This window comes from Lissotriton vulgaris, chromosome 5 (genome assembly GCF_964263255.1).
Source record: "Lissotriton vulgaris chromosome 5, aLisVul1.2, whole genome shotgun sequence".
Classification (NCBI taxonomy): Eukaryota; Metazoa; Chordata; class Amphibia; order Caudata; family Salamandridae; genus Lissotriton; species Lissotriton vulgaris.
This window is the reverse complement of record NC_141693.1, coordinates 1,545,130,186-1,545,150,383: the sequence shown is the minus strand read 5'-3', so window position 1 is coordinate 1,545,150,383 and position 20,198 is coordinate 1,545,130,186. Positions and strand designations below refer to the sequence as shown.

Sequence of the window (20,198 nt, the reverse complement as noted above, 5' to 3'; positions counted from 1 at the left end):
GGGTCCTGTTGGTGTTCTGAAACTACAAAGTAGACTTTTAAACACCTATCTTTGTCAGATGCAACTTTGACCCGGCAGAAGATATTCCTTTGGAAAAAATGATTTGAATTGGATTGGTGTAACTGTTGTTTCTAGAGGTGGTGACAGGCTTTCAGCTACTTGAATAGGGCAAGTCAGGATTCATGAAACGTATACAACCTTTGAGCGTGTGTAAATTGGCATATCCAGAAAGGAGCAGTTTGTACTACTGTCAAAACAGTTTCTCTCCTCTTCTGGAAATATCCAGAGCTATGTAAAGCATACAACTGAGCTTTAATATCATGAAGAAAGAGGTTTAAATGCAAAAAAGAAAACAAAAGCTTATCGTACTGGTGACATTCTCATTATATAGATTCCAAAAGAGTGCTTTAATTGACATGAGCTGAAAAAACACAATGGTATGTAAACCTAAATAACTATCAAAATCATATTTCCCATCCTTGCATACCACCTACATTATAAAAATAAGCACAGCAGGACATATGACCGCGTGGCCTAATGGATAAGGTGTCTGACTTCGGATCAGAAGATTGAGGGTTCGAGTCCCTTCGTGGTCGGTTTTTGCCAATGGTCACACAACTCAGCTTTCCGTTCAGAATGGAAGCAGGCTCTTCCAATACTCTTATAGCCATCATGTTCTCATTCTTAATTATTCATGAAGTGGAGTGCATACTGCACAGTCATTTAGATTGCATCTTCAGCCTAAAATCTTGTCCATGTTAAAGGGATTAAGAAGTGCTTCTATGTACACGCACTGAATTTGTAATAGGGTTGCAGAATTTTGACTTGACAGAATGGGTTTTTAGCTTAAGGGTGTGTAGATGAAATGCAAGGTGTGTAAGTATGTGTTCATGGAGTGCTTCAAGTGTAAAAATCTGTATGATTTGTGCAGTTAAAGTGCTAATTTTGCCTACGAGAAAGAAAAGTACTACAGAAGAATTATAAAGGATTGGCACATTGGCTGCCTTTGCTGATGACACAGTTGGCTAATTTGCAAAGCATTGGTATATTAAGTTGCAGAGTGTGGTTGAACTTGGTTAGGAGACTTGGTGCCTGTTTCTGTGTCCTGCTGAAGACAAGGACGGCTTGATACCACTGTCAAAGCCCAGTTTATTGAGAAAAGCATCCAGGAAAGAAGAAGTGTTGAGTCGAAAGTGGTTCTCCTCCAATTTCTCTCCACTTGCTCGAAATGCAGAGCCTCCATTATAGCACAGAACAGAGTGTTAAAGTCGGGGATGGAAGAGGATGAAAATGGGAAGTTTACTTATGGAGAGAACTGAGAAATGTCCTGTGTGCAGACACCAGTGTTTGACGATTGAATACATTTAAATAATGCCTCTAGACTGCAAGTGTTTATCTGTGCCTCAGTGGCCTAATGGATAAGGCACTGGCCTCCTAACCCAGGGATTGTGGGTTAGAGTCCCATCTGAGGTGAAAACCAACATCCACTCTTACTTTTCCAGAAAAAATGATATATTTATTACATGCTTCCGCTCTGAAGCTTATGTGGTATTAGGAACTTTGAAATGGTACCATTTTACTTCTGTACTCTTCAGAGTCATGTTGGCGTTCAGAAACTACAAAGTAGATTTTTAAACACCTATCTTTGTCAGATGCAACTTTGACCCGGCAGAAGATATTCCTTTGGAAAAAATGATTTGAATTGGATTGGTGTAACTGTTGTTTCTAGAGGTGGTGACAGGCTTTCAGCTACTTGAATAGGGCAAGTCAGGATTCATGAAACGTATACAACCTTTGAGCGTGTGTAAATTGGCATATCCAGAAAGGAGCAGTTTTTACTACTGTCAAAACAGTTTCTCTCCACTTCTGGAAATATCCAGAGCTATGTAAAGCATACAACTGAGCTTTATTCTCATGAAAAAAGAGGTTTAAATGCAAAAAAGAAAACAAAAGCTTATCGTACTGGTGACATTCTCATTATAGAGATTCCAAAAGAGTGCTTTAATTGAAAGGAGCTGAAAAAACACAATGGGATGTAAACCTAAATAACTATCAATATCATATTTGCCATCCTTGCATACCACCTACATTATAAAAATAAGCACAGCAAGACATATGACAGCGTGGCCTAATGGATGAGGCGTCTGACTTTGGATCAGAAGATTGAGGGTTCGAGTCCCTTCGTGGTCGGTTTTTGCCAATGGTCACACAACTCAGATTTCCATTCAGAATGGAAGCAGGCTCTTCCAATACTCTTATAGCCATCATGTTCTCATTCCTAATTATTCATGAAGTGGAGTACATACTGCACAGCCATTTAGATTGCATCTTCAGCCTAAAATCTTGTCCATGTTAGTGGCATTAAGAAGTGCTTCTATGTACATGCACTGAATATGTAATAGGGTTGCAGAATTTTGACTTGACAGAATGGGTTTTTAGCTTAAGGGTGTGTAGATGAAATGCAAGGTGTGTAAGTATGTGTTCATGGAGTGCTTCAAGTGTAAAATCTGTATGATTTGTGCAGTTAAAGTGCTAATTTTGCCTACGAGAAAGAAAAGTACTACAGAAGAATTATAAAGGATTGGCACATTGGCTGCCTTTGCTGATGACACAGTTGGCTAATTTGCAAAGCATTGGTATATTAAGTTGCAGAGTGTGGTTGAACTTGGTTAGGAGACTTGGTGCCTGTTTCTGTGTCCTGCTGAAGACAAGGACGGCTTGATACCACTGCCAAAGCCCAGTTTATGAGAAAAGCATCCAGGAAAGAAGAAGTGTTGAGTCGAAAGTGGTTCTCCTCCAATTTCTCTCCACTTGCTCGAAATGCAGAGCCTCCATTATAGCACAGAACAGAGTGTTAAAGTCGGGGATGGAAGAGGATGAAAATTGGAAGTTTACTTATGGAGAGAACTGAGAAATGTCCTGTGTGCAGACACCAGTGTTTGACGATTGAATACATTTAAATAATGCCTCTAGACTGCAAGTGTTTATCTGTGCCTCATTGGCCTAATGGATAAGGCACTGGCCTCCTAAGCCAGGGATTGTGGGTTGAGTCCCATCTGAGGTGAAAACCAATATCTACTCTTACTTTTCCAGAAAAATGTATATATATATTACATGCTTCCGCTCAGAAGCTTATGAGGTATTAGGAACTTTGAAATGGTACCATTTTACTTCTGTACTCTTCAGGGTCATGCTGGTGTTCTGAAACTACAAAGTAGATTTTTAAACACCTATCTTTGTCAGATGCAACTTTGACCCAGCAGAAGATATTCCTTTGGAAAAAATGATTTGAATTGGATTGGTGTAACTGTTGTTTCTAGAGGTGGTGACAGGCTTTCAGCTACTTGAATAGGGCAAGTCAGGATTCATGAAACGTATACAACCTTTGAGCGTGTGTAAACTGGCATATCCAGAAAGGAGCAGTTTGTACTACTGTCAAAACAGTTTCTCTCCACTTCTAGAAATATCCAGAGCTATGTAAAGCATACAACTGAGCTTTAATCTCATGAAGAAAGAGGTTTAAATGCAAAAAAGAAAACAAACGCTTATCGTACTGGTGACATTCTCATTATATAGATTCCAAAAGAGTGCTTTAATTGAAAGGAGCTGAAAAAACACAATGGGATGTAAACCTAAATAACTATCAATATCATATTTCCCATCCTTGCATACCACCTACATTATAAAAATAAGCACAGCAGGACATATGACCGCGTGGCCTAATGGATAAGGTGTCTGACTTCGGATCAGAAGATTGAGGGTTCGAGTCCCTTCGTGGTCGGGTTTTGCCAATGGTCACACAACTCAGATTTCCATTCAGAATGGAAGCAGGCTCTTCCAATACTCTTATAGCCATCATGTTCTCATTCCTAATTATTCATGAAGTGGAGTACATACTGCACAGTCATTTACATTGCATCTTCAGCCTAAAATCTTGTTCATGTTAGTGGCATTAAGAAGTGCTTCTATGTACACGCACTGAATATGTAATAGGGTTGCAGAATTTTGACTTGACAGAATAGGTTTTTAGCTTAAGGGTGTGTAGATGAAACGCAAGGTGTGTAAGTATGTGTTCATGGAGTGTTTCAAGTGTAAAATCTGTATGATTTGTGCAGTTAAAGTGCTAATTTTGCCTACGAGGAAGAGAAGTACTACAGAAGAATTATAAAGGATTGGCACATTGGCTGCCTTTGCTGATGACACAGTTGGCTAATTTGTAAAGCATTGGTCTATTAAGTTGCAGAGTGTGGTTGAACTTGGTTAGGAGACTTGGTGCCTGTTTCTGTGTCCTGCTGAAGACAAGGACGGCTTGATACCACTGTCAAAGCCCAGTTTATTGAGAAAAGCATCCAGGAAAGAAGAAGTGTTGAGTCGAAAGTGGTTCTCCTCCAATTTCTCTCCACTTGCTCGAAATGCAGAGCCTCCATTATAGCACAGAACAGAGTGTTAAAGTCGGGGATGGAAGAGGATGAAAATGGGAAGTTTACTTATGGAGAGAACTGAGAAATGTCCTGTGTGCAGACACCAGTGTTTGACGATTGAATACATTTAAATAATGCCTCTAGACTGCAAGTGTTTATCTGTGCCTAAGTGGCCTAATGGATAAGGCACTGGCCTCCTAAGCCAGGGATTGTGGGTTAGAGTCCCATCTGAGGTGAAAACCAATATCCACTCTTACTTTTCCAGAAAAATTGATATATTTATTACATGCTTCCGCTCAGAAGCTTATGTGGTATTAGGAACTTTGAAATGGTACCATTTTACTTCTGTACTCTTCAGAGTCATGTTGGTGTTCTGAAACTACAAAGTAGATTTTTAAACACCTATCTTTGTCAGATGCAACTTTGACCCGGCAGAAGATATTCCTTTGGAAAAAATGATTTGAAATGGATTGGTGTAACTGTTGTTTCTAGAGGTGGTGACAGGCTTTCAGCTACTTGAATAGGGCAAGTCAGGATTCATGAAACGTATACAACCTTTGAGTGTGTGTAAATTGGCATATCCAGAAAGGAGCAGTTTTTACTACTGTCAAAACAGTTTCTCTCCACTTCTAGAAATATCCAGAGCTATGTAAAGCATACAACTGAGCTTTATTCTCATGAAGAAAGAGGTTTAAATGCAAAAAAGAAAACAAAAGCTTATCGTACTGGTGACATTCTCATTATATAGATTCCAAAAGAGTGCTTTAATTGAAAGGAGCTGAAAAAACACAATGGGATGTAAACCTAAATAACTATCAATATCATATTTCCCATCCTTGCATTCCACCTACATTATAAAAATAAGCACAGCAGGACATATGACCGTGTGGCCTAATGGATAAGGCGTCTGACTTCGGATCAGAAGATTGAGGGTTCGAGTCCCTTCGTGGTCGTTTTTTGCCAATGGTCACACAACTCAGCTTTCCATTCAGAATGGAAGCAGGCTCTTCCAATACTCTTATAGCCATCATGTTCTCATTCCTAATTATTCATGAAGTGGAGTACATACTGCACAGTCATTTAGATTGCATCTTCAGCCTAAAATCTTGTCCATGTTAGTGGCATTAAGAAGTGCTTCTATGTACATGCACTGAATATGTAATAGGGTTGCAGAATTTTGACTTGACAGAATGGGTTTTTAGCTTAAGGGTGTGCAGATGAAATGCAAGGTGTGTAAGTATGTGTTCATGGAGTGGTTCAAGTGTAAAATCTGTATGATTTGTGCAGTTAAAGTGCTAATTTTGCCTACGAGAAAGAAAAGTACTTCAGAAGAATTATAAAGGATTGGCCCATTGGCTGCCTTTGCTGATGACACAGTTGGCTAATTTGCAAAGCATTGGTATGTTAAGTTGCAGAGTGTGGTTGAACTTGGTTAGGAGACTTGGTGCCTGTTTCTGTGTCCTGCTGAAGACAAGGATGGCTTGATACCACTGTCAAAGCCCAGTTTATTGAGAAAAGCATCCAGGAAAGAAGAAGTGTTGAGTCGAAAGTGGTTCTCCTCCAATTTTTTTCCACTTGCTCGAAATGCAGAGCCTCCATTATAGCACAGAACAGAGTGTTAAAGTCGGGCATGGAAGAGGATGAAGATGGGAAATTTACTTATGGAGAGAACTGAGAAATGTCCTGTGTGCAGACACCAGTGTTCGACGATTGAATACATTTAAATAATGCCTCTAGACTGCAAGTGTTTATCTGTGCCTCAGTGGCCTAATGGATAAGGCACTGGCCTCCTAAGCCAGGGATTGTGGGTTCGAGTCCCATCTGAGGTGAAAACCAAAATCCACTCTTACTTTTCCAGAAAAATTTATATATTTATTACATGCTTCCGCTCAGAAGCTTATGAGGTATTAGGAACTTTGAAATGGTACCATTTTACTTCTGTACTCTTCAGGGTCATGTTGGTGTTCTGAAACTACAAAGTAGATTTTTAAACACCTATCTTTGTCAGATGCAACTTTGACCCGGCAGAAGATATTCCTTTGGAAAAAATGATTTGAATTGGATTGGTGTAACTGTTCTTTCTAGAGGTGGTGACAGGCTTTCAGCTACTTGAATAGGGCAAGTCAGGATTCATGAAACGTATACAACCTTTGAGCGTGTGTAAATTGGCATATCCAGAAAGGAGCAGTTTGTACTACTGTCAAAACAGTTTCTCTCCTCTTCTGGAAATATCCAGAGCTATGTAAAGCATACAACTGAGCTTTAATCTCATGAAGAAAGAGGTTTAAATGCAAAAAAGAAAACAAAAGCTTATCGTACTGGTGACATTCTCATTATATAGATTCCAAAAGAGTGCTTTAATTGACATGAGCTGAAAAAACACAATGGGATGTAAACCTAAATAACTATCAAAATCATATTTCCCATCCTTGCATACCACCTACATTATAAAAATAAGCACAGCAGGACATATGACCGCGTGGCCTAATGGATAAGGCGTCTGACTTCGGATCAGAAGATTGAGGGTTCGAGTCCCTTCGTGGTCAGTTTTTGCCAATGGTCACACAACTCAGCTTTCCATTCAGAATGGAAGCAGGCTCTACCAATACTCTTATAGCCACCATGTTCTCATTCCTAATTATTCATGAAGTGGAGTACATACTGCACAGTCATTTAGATGGCATCTTCAGCCTAAAATCTTGTCCATGTTAGTGGCATTAAGAAGTGCTTCTATGTACATGCACTGAATATGTAATAGGGTTGCAGAATTTTGACTTGACAGAATGGGTTTTTAGCTTAAGGGTGTGTAGATGAAATGCAAGGTTTGTAAGTATGTGTTCATGGAGTGCTTCAAGTGTAAAATCTGTATGATTTGTGCAGTTAAAGTGCTAATTTTGCCTACGAGAAAGAAAAGTACTACAGAAGAATTATAAAGGATTGGCACATTGGCTGCCTTTGCTGATGACACAGTTGGCTAATTTGCAAAGCATTGGTATATTAAGTTGCAGAGTGTGGTTGAACTTGGTTAGGAGACTTGGTGCCTGTTTCTGTGTCCTGCTGAAGACAAGGACGGCTTGATACCACTGTCAAAGCCCAGTTTATTGAGAAAAGCATCCAGGAAAGAAGAAGTGTTGAGTCGAAAGTGGTTCTCCTCCAATTTCTCTCCACTTGCTCGAAATGCAGAGCCTCCATTATAGCACAGAAGAGAGTGTTAAAGTCGGGCATGGAAGAGGATGAAAATGGGAAGTTTACTTATGGAGAGAACTGAGAAATGTCCTGTGTGCAGACACCAGTGTTTGACGATTGAATACATTTAAATAATGCCTCTAGACGACCAGTGTTTATCTGTGCCTGAGTGGCCTAATGGATAAGGTGCTGGCCTCCTAAGCTAGGGATTGTGGGTTCAAGTCCCATCTGAGGTAAAAACCAATATCCACTCTTACTTTTCCAGAAAAATGTATATATTTATTACATGCTTCCGCTCAGAAGCTTATGAGGTATTAGGAACTTTGAAATGGTACCATTTTACTTTTGTACTCTTCAGCGTCATGTTGGTGTTCTGAAACTACAAAGTAGATTTTTAAACACCTATCTTTGTCAGATGCAACTTTGACCCGGCAGAAGATATTCCTTTGGAAAAAATGATTTGAATTGGATTGGTGTAACTGTTGTTTTTAGAGGTGGTGACAGGCTTTCAGCTACTTGAATAGGGCAAGTCCGGATTCATGAAACGTATACAACCTTTGAGCGTGTGTAAATTGGCATATCCAGAAAGGAGCAGTTTGTACTACTGTCAAAACAGTTTCTCTCCACTTCTGGAAATATCCAGAGCTATTTAAAACATACAACTGAGCTTTATTCTCATGAAGAAAGAGGTTTAAATGCAAAAAAGAAAACAAAAGCTTATCGTACTGGTGACATTCTCATTATATAGATTCCAAAAGAGTGCTTTAATTGAAAGGAGCTGAAAAAACACAATGGGATGTAAACCTAAATAACTATCAATATCATATTTCCCATCCTTGCATACCACCTACATTATAAAAATAAGCACAGCAGGACATATGACCGCGTGGCCTAATGAATAAGGTGTCTGACTGCGGATCAGAAGATTGAGGGTTCGTGTCCCTTCGTGGACGGTTTTTGCCAATGGTCACACAACTCAGCTTTCCGTTCAGAATGGAAGCAGGCTCTTCCAATACTCTTATAGCCATCATGTTCTTATTCCTAATTATTCATGAAGTGGAGTACATACTGCACAGTCATTTAGATTGCATCTTCAGCCTAAAATCTTGTCCATGTTAATGGCATTAAGAAGTGCTTCTATGTACACGCACTGAATATGTAATAGGGTTGCAGAATTTTGACTTGACAGAATGGGTTTTTAGCTTAAGGGTGTGTAGATGAAATGCAAGGTGTGTAAGTATGTGTTCATGGAGTGCTTCAAGTGTAAAATCTGTATGATTGGTGCAGTTAAAGTGCTAATTTTGCCTACGAGAAAGGAAAGGGGCGACCGCTCGTTCCCCCCGAACGTATGGTGGAGTACCCCGATCCCCCCGGGAAGCCATTTTTGGGCGGGAGGCGAGTCTCGGCTGGTATGCCCGAAGCGGCGTAGCCGGGGCGTGCCTTTTCCCGCCCAAGAAGAGGCTGTCCTAGACACTTACGCCGATGGCCACGCCCCGTAGGCGGATTGGAGGAGGGTCCACGCCCACCCGAAGAAGGATAAAAGGAGCAACAAGCCAAGGAAGCATCCTCTTGTTCCTGTGCTCTGAAGCTGCACCTCCCTGTTGCACGTGAGCTCGAGACGGAACGAAGAGCCAATTTTGAGAATTTGTAATCCTTGTGTTTTGTCTTCTAGCACGTCGAAACTTTGGTTCCAGGATCTTTCGGTCGACTATCGTAAGAAAATGCCGGGCAAAAGGGTCGGAAAGAAGGTTAGCACCGACCAAATGCTTCGTATGCTGGTGAAGGACATGGCAAATATGAAGAAGCAGATGGCGGCCATGAACGGTTCGGGCCGGCCTAAGAAAGTCATCGGACCAGCATTGCCGGGGATAGTCCCTGCCGGGAGAGGTAAAAGGGCCAGGAACAGGGCGGCAGGGGGTGAGGCTCCGGTTCCAGAGTCACATCCGGCGAGCCCGGTCAGGCCAGTGGAGGCCCCAGTTCCGATTCCGGATGCAGGACAGCCGATCCCTGTTGTAGTTACACCGGTGAACGAGGGGGATATGCCACCGGAGTTGGCCGCCCAGTTGGCGGCGTGGTTGGGCAAGAATAATGAGGGTGCCATAGCTCCAGGGGATACGGCCGAAGAGGCCAAACTAATAATGAAGAAGTTGCGGCAGTCGCGAGATGCTGCGAAGGCACCTTGTCCTTTTGTTCCCCCTCAGGTTCCCGCGGAACAACCGTCTTCAGGCGTTGGAACAGCAGCAGCAGCGAGTTCAGCTACTGATTCGGGTAAGAAGCCGTTGCCAATGGCTGGGGAGGGGTCGGTACCCTCAAGAAGGGAAAAAGTGGTACAACATATACCGTTGGCCACGAAGGAGATGATATGGGCGGATAAATACGTGAACATATTTTCACTATTGACTGATCATTATGAAATAGAACACGTAAAAAATCAGAAGGAATTGTTGCATCCAAGTGTATGGCGAGCAAAAATGGCGGGTTTCAGAGTTGATGAGACAATCGCTAATTGGGCCAGGGCTTTTGGGATGTTCACTGCAATCATGGGGGAACGTAGGCCTGAGGTATTGACTGAGTTGGCTTGTTACCAGACATGAATAATGGAGTTTTATGAATCGTACGATGGTGATCAATGGTTGGGTTATGATAACAAATTTCGTAAGGCCAAGGAGCACGACTCATCCCTGACGTGGGATTGTTTCGACTCCATTTGCTGGCAGAAACAGGTCAGGTCAAACTTGACAAAGCCGTCTTCGTTTGGCGGGAATGGGGCAGAGCCTTCCCGCCATTCCCCGGCGGTGCCCTTTCGAGCAGGCACCAGTAATGACCAGCAGGCAAGGAGTAATGGGAACTCTGGCAAGAAAGGGGTCTGTTGGAGCTTCAACAGGGGCAAGTGCACTAGACCACAGGGGACGTGCAAGTTCAGGCATGAGTGTGCAGGGTGCGGACAATCTTCACACCCCGAGAGTTCGTGCAGAGCCAAGAATGGCGATACAGGGGGCAGAGGTGGCGCCCAACAGGTCTAATGACGGCCGACGGGGGATTTTCGGGGGGGAAGCACTGTGTAAAAACCAACTGTATGTTCTGCAGAATGCGGTTGTAGTACAGGCAAAAATTGCAAAGGAGGTGGCCCGAGGTTGGGTCGCGGGTCCATATGCGAACCCGCCTGTTCATAATTTTGTTTGTTCACCATTGGGAGTGGTCCCCAAGAAGGCCCCAGGTGAGTTTCAGTTAATGCATAATCTGTCCGCTCCTAAGGGTCTTTCCGTGAATGATGCGATTGACCCGGGAGTTTGTTCGGTGCGGTATGCTTCCTTTGATGAGGCTGTTGCCATGTTGAATCGCCTGGGGCCCGGAGCGCTGATGGCAAAATTGGATATCGAGTCAGCGTTCCGGTTGCTCCCGGTACACCCACAGGATCAGCGTCTGCTAGGCTTTGTGTTCCAGGGACGCTATTACATGTATGCCAATGGGTTGCTCCATCTCTTGTGCGTATTTTGAAAAATTCAGTAGTTTTTTACAATGGGCGTTCACCAGAGCCACAGGCTTTACGCAGGTTATGCATTACCTAGATGATTTTCTGTTTCTGGGGGCAGCGGGGGACACGGAATGTGCACAGGCTTTGAGTAAATTTTGTGATCTCATGAGAATATTTGGCGTGCCACTAGCACCGGGCAAAACAGTGGGGCCATCTACTTCACTCGAGTTTCTAGGAATTGAGCTCGATTCTGAAGAGGGGTGCTTCCGTTTGCCTAAGGAGAAGGTATTGAAATTTATGGCCTCACTCGAGGCATGTATTGACGAGACGAAAGTAACATTGCATCAGTTGCAGCAGGCTGTGGGTCAGCTTAATTTTGCCCTTAGAGTGATACCAATGGCTCGCCCCTTTTCTCGCTCTATTGCTCAAGCCATGGTTGGCCTTAAGGAAGGGCATCACCGCACAAGACTCTCGGCAGAGGTTCGCCAGGACATGCGCATATGGTTGGCATTCCTGGCGGATTTCAACGGTCGTGTCCTGTAGAACAAACCAGCCGTTTCCTCCGAGGAGCTGGGTTTGTGGACCGACTCGGCCGGGAGTGTGGGTTTTGGCGCCATCTTCGGTAATCATTGGTCGGCACAAACATGGCCGGCATGGTGGCACGAGAGTGGGCTCACAGGTAACATTGGGTTTCTTGAACTGTTCCCTATTTTAGTGGCCTTGAATACATGGCCGGAGGGGTTTCGTGATCGCACTGTGGTGTTCTGGTCAGATAATATGACCGTGGTAGAATGTGTCAATAATCAGGCAGCGCGCTGCAAATTGATCTTGAGACTGATGAAAGAAATTGTCCTGCTATGTATGAAATTAAACGTCCACTTTAGAGCAAAACATGTGCCTGGGGTACTGAACCAGGCGGCTGATGCACTCTCTCGTTCTCACATGCAGGCCTTCCGGGGCCATCTGCCCTCTGCGGACTTGGTGGCGGCACCATTTCCCGAACTTCTCTGGTCTCTCGGTGCCCCGGATTACAAAACCTCGTGGGAGAGAGTCTAGCCCCCAGGACAAGGAAGGCATATGAAGGGGCGTTCCGTTCCTATTGGGCATTTTTGGGTCCAGCTAGGGGGGAGCATTGGGGGCAGGAAGAATATGTCCTGAAATTTCTAGTTTCATTGCATCAGGCAGGCCGATCAGTGGCAACAGCCAATAGACACTGAGCCGCCATTGCATTCATGGCGCAGGCTCATGGCATTCAGGACCCCACAGCGTCCTTTCTGGTAAAAAAGGCGCTGCGCGGTTGGCAACGCCTTGAGGGTCGTAGAGAGGACGAGAGGCGCCCGATAGGGCTAGCAAGGTTGTCCCAGTTAGTGTCCGTACTCCCTGCGACTTGTTCATCTCAGTCAGAGACAGTGCTATTCCGGGCCGCCTTTGCATTAGCGTTCCATGGGGCTATGCGGATAAGCGAACTGGTAGCAAGGAGCAAGCAGGATACGGGGGGAGGTCTGTGTCGAGAACACATCCAGATTAAAGGTGACACGATGGTAGTCACTATAGCCAAGTCCAAAACCGATCCGGGAGCGATCGGAGACAGTGTGGTTGTTCAGCGTATGCTAAGGTCCCACATGTGCCCAGTGAAATGCGTAGAGGAGTATTTAGCGCAGAGGGCGGCATCATGGGGGGGGGCTTGCTGAGACATACCGACGCCACCCCACTAACCAGGTTTCAGTTTCAGCGGGTGTTGACAATGGCAATCGCAGCAGCGGGCTTGAACCCGGGCGATTTTGGGACCCACTCATTCCGGATAGGTGCTGCTACAGAAGCTACAGCCAGGGGTTTGAGTGTGGATAAAGTGAAACAGTTGGGGCGTTGGTCCTCGAATTGTTATAAGAGGTATGTGCGGTTGCACATGTTGTGAAGCTAATGTCATGCACTCACGCTTCTTGTTTTCTGTTTGGTTTTCAGTTTCGCGAGCAGGCTTTGCGGGGCGGACTGTGCAGTTGACCCGACACCTGGGGACCAGCGGTCAAAGATCACCGGCTGAGGGAAGAGTGGTGTGGGTCGTCGGCCACTCATACGTGAGGCGTGCCGCAGACGTATTCAAAGCAGGTGACATGATTCACGTGGCTGGGGAATACGGGTACAGGGTGACCTTCTACGGAAGGGGCGGGCTCTGTATTGACCAGTTTCAAAATTTTATGGAGGGTCTATTAGGGCGGACAAGGTCACCGCCATCTGTAATCATAGTGCATCTTGGGGGCAATGATTTGGTGACCACGGGTCCACGAGTACTTCTCGAATTAATCTTATCCACAGTGAGTTGGTTGGCGAGAAGGGTTCCAGGGTGCACGATTGCATGGTCCCACATGATTCCACGGAAGGTGTGGCGGGGGGCTATTTCTGTGTCAGCTTTAAATCAGTCGTGAAGAAAGTGAATAACAAACTTGGGAGGTTGTCCGTATATGTACATTGCATTCTATTCCTCATGGATGTATCAGGGGGGACCATATGTACCTGGAGGATGGGGTCCATTTGTCCCGGGAGGGGAATGCTTTACTCATAGGAGACTTTGTAGCTTGGTTAACGAGTTTGTGCAGCCATGACCTTTAAGTAGGAGTTTTGTGGGGGGTCCGGATAGCCGGTCAACTATCCGGCCTGTGGCGGTAAGGTCATGATCGGTGAGCAGTAATTGGAAGATCCCTAGAGGTGGGGCGTCACCCATTATGGATGGGAGCGCCCGGGGGGAGGCGGCCATTGGCCCCTCAAACGGGGAGGCGGTCCCCTTCTAAGGATGGGGACGCCGAAAGGGAAGGCGGTCAAGGCCCCTCCCTGGGGAGGAGGGGCTACGGGCCCCTCCTGGGAATTTCCCGGGGCCAGGACATCTGCGACGGCAGATGTGGTAAGCAGTGTGGGGTGGGAGGGGGGTCTACGCTACCTTCTAGACACCTCACACGAGTCCTCGGACGACCACTAAAATGGCGGCGAGTAAACAGGGGCCCCCGTTAAGACAAGGGAAATTGGAAGTTGGCACAGACGTACAGTCCTCTGTGCGCCCGCCCCTCACAGGTGAGGGGGGAGTTCTGGTATTAGGGATCTGACACCGGTTACGACCTTGCCGTTGGCCCGTAATGTTAGGATGTACAATTTCAATTTTGAGAAATGCATTTACAGGATGTTTTAGTATCGGCTAGGAGAACCTTTGTATTAGAGATGTGTTAAGGTTAGCCAAGAACATCGTAATGTGTAAATGAAATTGTACATGATATGAAACTGTTATTTTAAAGTTTTAATTTTGTTTCATATTTTTAATAAATACGGCCGGGAGGGTAACTCCCTCCCGCCTTCCAAAAGTTCAGTACCGTTTCCGTCTTCCCATTCTTGGGGATTGTGTTGAGAGGGGGTGTCGGGTATCCCAACCATAAGAAAAGTACTACAGAAGAATTATAAAGGATTGGCACATTGGCTGCCTTTGCTGATGACACAGTTGGCTAATTTGTAAAGCATTGGTCTATTAAGTTGCAGAGTGTGGTTGAACTTGGTTAGGAGACTTGGTGCCGGTTTCTGTGTCCTGCTGAAGACAAGGACGGCTTGATACCACTGTCAAAGCCCAGTTTATTGAGAAAAGCATCCAGGAAAGAAGAAGTGTTGAGTCGAAAGTGGTTCTCCTCCAATTTCTCTCCACTTGCTCGTAATGCAGAGCCTCCATTATAGCACAGAACAGAGTATTAAAGTTGGGGATGGAAGAGGATGAAAATGGGAAGTTTACTTATGGAGAGAACTGAGAAATGTCCTGTGTGCAGACACCAGTGTTTGACGATAGAATACATTTTTAAATAATGCCTCTAGACTGCAAGTGTTTTTCTGTGCCTCAGTGGCCTAATGGATAAGGCATTGGCCTCCTAAGCCAGGGATTGTGGGCTCAAGTCCCATCTGAGGTAAAAACCAATGTCCACTCTTACTTTTCCAGAAAAATTTATATATTTATTACATGCTTCCGCTCAGAAGCTTATGAGGTATTAGGAACTTTGAAATGGTACCATTTTCCTTCTGTACTCTTCAGGGTCATGTTGGTGTTCTGAAACTACAAAGTAGATTTTTAAACACCTATCTTTGTCAGATGCAACTTTGACCCAGCAGAAGATATTCCTTTGGAAAAAATGATTTGAATTGGATTGGTGTAACTGTTGTTTCTAGAGGTGGTGACAGGCTTTCAGCTACTTGAATAGGGCAAGTCAGGATTCATGAAACACATACAACCTTTGAGCGTGTGTAAATTGGCATATCCAGAAAGGAGCAGTTTGTACTACTGTCAAAACAGTTTCTCTCCACTTCTGGAAATATCCAGAGCTATGTAAAGCATACAACTGAGCTTTAATCTCATGAAGAAAGAGGTTTAAATAAAAAAAAGAAAACAAAAGCTTATCGTACTGGTGACATTTTCATTATATAGATTCCAAAAGAGTGCTTTAATTGAAAGGAGCTGAAAAAACACAATGGGATCTAAACCTAAATAACAATCAATATCATATTTTCCATCCTTGCATACCACCTACATTATAAAAATAAGCACAGCAGTACATTTGACCGCGTGGCCTAATGTATAAGGCTTCTGACTTCGGATCAGAAGATTGAGGGTTCGAGTCCCTTCGTGGTCTGTTTTTGCCAATGGTCACACAACTCAGCTTTCCATTCAGAATGCAAGCAGGCTCTTCCAATACTCTTATAGCCATCATGTTCTCATTCCTAATTATTCATGAAGTGGAGTACATACTGCACAGTCATTTAGATTGCATCTTCAGCCTAAAATCTTGTCCATGTTAGTGGCATTAGGAAGTGCTTCTATGTACACGCACTGAATATGTAATAGGGTTGCAAAATTTTGACTTGACAGAATGGGTTTTTAGCTTAAGGGTGTGTAGATGAAATGCAAGGTGTGTAAGTATGTGTTCATGGAGTGCTTCAAGTGTAAAATCTGTATGATTTGTGCAGTTAAAGTGCTAATTTTGCCTACGAGAAAGAAAAGTACTACAGAAGAATTATAAGGGATTGGTACATTGGCTGCCTTTGCTGATGACACAGTTGGCTAATTTGTAAAGCGTTGGTCTGTTAAGTTGCAGAGTGTGGTTGAACTTGGTTAGGAGACTTGGTGCCTGTTTCTGTGTCCTGCTGAAGACAAGGAAGGCTTGATACCACTGTCAAAGCCCAGTTTATTGAGAAAAGCATCCAGGAAAGAAGAAGTGTTGAGTCAAAAGTGGTTCTCCTCCAATTTCTCCCCACTTGCTCGAAATGCAGAGCCTCCATTATAGCACAGAACAGAGTGTTAAAGTCGGGGATGGAAGAGGATGAAAATGGGAAGTTTACTTATGGAGAGAACTGAGAAATGTCCTGTGTGCAGACACCAGTGTTTGACGATTGAATACATTTAAATAATGCCTCTAGACTGCAAGCATTTATCTGTGCCTCAGTGGCCTAAAGGATAAGGCACTGGCCTCCTAAGGCAGGGATTGTGGGTTTGAGTCCCATCTGAGGTGAAAACCAATATCCACTCTTACTTTTCCAGAAAAATTGATATATTTATTACATGCTTACGCTCAGAAGCTTATGTGGTATTAGGAACTTTGAAATGGTACAATTTTACTTCTGTACTCTTCAGAATCATGTTGGTGTTCTGAAACTACAAAGTAGATTTTTTAACAACTATCTTTGTCAGATGCAACTTTGACCCAGCAGAAGATATTCATTTGGAAAAAATGATTTGAATTGGATTGGTGTAACTGTTGTTTCTAGAGGTGGTGACAGGCTTTCAGCTACTTGAATAGGGCAAGTCAGGATTCATGAAACGTACACAACCTTTGAGCGTGTGTAAATTGGCATATCCAGAAAGGAGCAGTTTGTACTACTGTCAAAACAGTTTCTCTCCACTTCTGGAAATATCCAGAGCTATGTAAAGCATACAACTGAGCTTTAATCTCATGAAGAAAGAGGTTTAAATGCAAAAAAGAAAACAAAAGCTTATCGTACTGGTGACATTTTCATTATATAGATTCCAAAAGAGTGCTTTAATTGAAAGGAGCTGAAAACACACAATGGGATGTAAACCTAAATAACTATCAATATCATATTTCCCATCCTTGCATACCACCTACATTATAAAAATAAGCACAGCAGGACATATGACCGCGTGGCCTAATGGATAAGGCGTCTGACTTCGGATCAGAAGATTGAGGGTTTGAATCCCTTCGTGGTCGGTTTTTGCCAATGGTCACACAACTAAGCTTTCCATTCAGAATGGAATCAGGCTCTTCCTATACTCTTATAGCCATCATGTTCTCATTCCTAATTATTCATGACGTGGAGTACATACTGCACAGTCATTTAGATTGCATCTTCAGCCTAAAATCTTGTCCATGTTAGTGGCATTAAGAAGTGCTTCTATGTACACGCACTGAATATGTAATAGGGTTGCAGAATTTTGACTTGACAGAATGGGTTTTTAGCTTAAGGGTGTGTAGATGAAATGCAAGGTGTGTAAGTATGTGTTCATGGAGTGCTTCAAGTGTAAAATCTGTATGATTGGTGCAGTTAAAGTGCTAATTTTGCCTACGAGAAAGAAAGGTACTACAGAAGAATTATAAAGGATTGGCACATTGGCTGCCTTTGCTGATGACACAGTTGGCTAATTTGTAAAGCATTGGTCTATTAAGTTGCAGAGTGTGGTTGAACTTGGTTAGGAGACTTGGTGCCTGTTTCTGTGTCCTGCTGAAGACAAGGATGGCTTGATACCACTGTCTAAGCCGTTTATTGAGAAAAGCATCCAGGAAAGAAGAAGTGTTGAGTCGAAAGTGGTTCTCCTCCAATTTCTCTCCACTTGCTCGAAATGCAGAGCCTCCATTATAGCACAGAACAGAGTGTTAAAGTCGGGGATGGAAGAGGATGAAAATGGGAAGTTTACTTATGGAGAGAACTGAGAAATGTCCTGTGTGCAGACACCAGTGTTTGACGATTGAATACATTTAAATAATCCCTCTAGACTGCAAGTGCTTATCTGTGCCTCAGTGGCCTAATGGATAAGGCACTGGCCTCCTAAGCCAGGGATTGTAGGTTTGAGTCCCATCTGAGGTGAAAACCAATATCCACTCTTACTTTTCCAGAAAAATTGATATATTTATTACATGCTTCCGCTCAGAAGCTTATGTGGTATTAGGAACTTTGAAATGGTACCATTTTACTTCTGTACTCTTCAGAGTCATGTTGGTGTTCTGAAACTACAAAGTAGATTTTTAAACAGCTATCTTTGTCAGATGCAACTTTGACCCGGCAGAAGATATTCCTTTGGAAAAATTGATTTGAATTGGATTGGTGTAACTGTTGTTTCTAGAGGTGGTGACAGGCTTTTAGCTACTTGAATAGGGCAAGTCAGGATGCATGAAACGTATACAACCTTTGAGTGTCTGTAAATTGGCATATCCAGAAAGGAGCAGTTTGTACTACTGTCAAAACAGTTTCTCTCCACTTCTGGAAATATCCAGAGCTATGTAAAGCATACAACTGAGCTTAAATCTCATGAAGAAAGAGGTTTAAATGCAAAAAAGAAAGCAAAAGCTTATCGTACTGGTGACATTCTCATTATATAGATTACAAAAGAGTGCTTTAATTGAAAGGAGCTGAAAACACACAATGGGATGTAAACCTAAATAACTATCAATATCATATTTCCCATCCTTGCATACCACCTACATTATAAAAATAAGCACAGCAGGACATATGACCGCGTGGCCTAATGGATAAGGCGTCTGACTTCGGATGAGAAGATTGAGGGTTCAAGTCCCTTCATGGTTGGATTTTGCAAATGGTCACACAACTCAGCTTTCCATGCAGAATGGAAGCAGGCTCTTCCAATATTCTTATAGCCATCATGTTCTCATTCCTAATTATTCATGAAGTGGAGTACATACTGCACAGTCATTTAGATTGCATCTTCAGCCTAAAATCTTGTCCATGTTAGAGGCATTAAGAAGTGCTTCTATGTACACACACTGAATATGTAATAGGGTTGCAGAATTTTGACTTGACAGAATGGGTTTTTAGCTTAAGGGTGTGTAGATGAAATGCAAGGTGTGTAAGTATGTGTTCATGGAGTGCTTCAAGTGTAAAATCTGTATGATTTGTGCAGTTAAAGTGCTAATTTTGCCTACGAGAAAGAAAAGTACTACAGAAGAATTATAAAGGATTGGAACATTGGCTGCCTTTGCTGATGACACAGTTGGCTAATTTGTAAAGCATTGGTATATTAAGTTGCAGAGTGTGGTTGAACTTGGTTAGGAGACTTGGTGCCTGTTTCTGTGTCCTGCTGAAGACAAGGACGGCTTGATACCACTGTCAAAGCCCAGTTTGTTGAGAAAAGCATCCAGGAAAGAAGAAGTGTTGAGTCGAAAGTGGTTCTCCTCCAATTTCTCTCCACTTGCTCGAAATGCAGAGCCTCCATTATAGCACAGAACAGAGTGTTAAATTCGGGGATGGAAGAGGATGAAAATGGGAAGTTTACTTATGGAGAGAACTGAGAAATGTCCTGTGTGCAGACACCAGTGTTTGACGATTGAATATATTTAAATAATGCCTCTAGACTGCAAGTGTTCATCTGGGCCTCAGTGGCCTAATGGATATGGCACTGGCCTCCTTAGCCAGGGATCGTGGGTTCGAGTCCCATCTGAGGTGAAAACCAATATCCACTCTTACTTTTCCAGAAAAATTGATGTATTTATTACATGCTTCCGCTCAGAAGCTTATGTGGTATTAGGAACTTTGAAATGGTACCATTTTACTTCTGTACTCTTCAGAGTCATGTTGGTGTTCTGAAACTACAAAGTAGATTTTTAAACACCTATCTTTGTCAGATGCAACTCTGACCCGGCAAAAGATATTCCTTTGGAAAAAATGATTTGAACTGGATTGGTGTAACTGTTGTTTATAGAGGTGGTGACAGGTTTTCAGCTACTTGAATAGGGCAAGTCAGGATTCATGAAACGTATACAACCTTTGAGCGTGTGTAAATTGGCATATCCAGAAAGGAGAAGTTTGTACTACTGTCAAAACAGTTTCTCTCCACTTCTGGAAATATC

General features: G+C 43.2%; 8 non-coding genes across 8 annotated transcripts; all 8 read left to right on the top strand.

Moving 5' to 3' along the window:
* The first annotated feature begins 523 nt into the window (after positions 1-523).
* On the top strand, positions 524-596 carry TRNAR-UCG (transfer RNA arginine (anticodon UCG)). Its single transcript has one exon. It is a non-coding gene; the product is annotated as a tRNA-Arg (tRNA).
* A 3,112-nt stretch (positions 597-3,708) lies between these two features.
* Positions 3,709-3,781, top strand: TRNAR-UCG (transfer RNA arginine (anticodon UCG)). The gene has a single exon. It is a non-coding gene; the product is annotated as a tRNA-Arg (tRNA).
* A 1,520-nt stretch (positions 3,782-5,301) lies between these two features.
* TRNAR-UCG (transfer RNA arginine (anticodon UCG)) lies at positions 5,302-5,374 on the top strand. The gene has a single exon. It is a non-coding gene; the product is annotated as a tRNA-Arg (tRNA).
* Positions 5,375-6,177: 803 nt separating this feature from the next.
* Positions 6,178-6,250, top strand: TRNAR-CCU (transfer RNA arginine (anticodon CCU)). The gene has a single exon. It is a non-coding gene; the product is annotated as a tRNA-Arg (tRNA).
* A 644-nt stretch (positions 6,251-6,894) lies between these two features.
* Positions 6,895-6,967, top strand: TRNAR-UCG (transfer RNA arginine (anticodon UCG)). The gene has a single exon. It is a non-coding gene; the product is annotated as a tRNA-Arg (tRNA).
* An 8,694-nt stretch (positions 6,968-15,661) lies between these two features.
* Positions 15,662-15,734, top strand: TRNAR-UCG (transfer RNA arginine (anticodon UCG)). Its single transcript has one exon. It is a non-coding gene; the product is annotated as a tRNA-Arg (tRNA).
* A 1,520-nt stretch (positions 15,735-17,254) lies between these two features.
* On the top strand, positions 17,255-17,327 carry TRNAR-UCG (transfer RNA arginine (anticodon UCG)). The gene has a single exon. It is a non-coding gene; the product is annotated as a tRNA-Arg (tRNA).
* Positions 17,328-19,721: 2,394 nt separating this feature from the next.
* On the top strand, positions 19,722-19,794 carry TRNAR-CCU (transfer RNA arginine (anticodon CCU)). The gene has a single exon. It is a non-coding gene; the product is annotated as a tRNA-Arg (tRNA).
* The last annotated feature ends 404 nt before the right edge of the window (positions 19,795-20,198 follow it).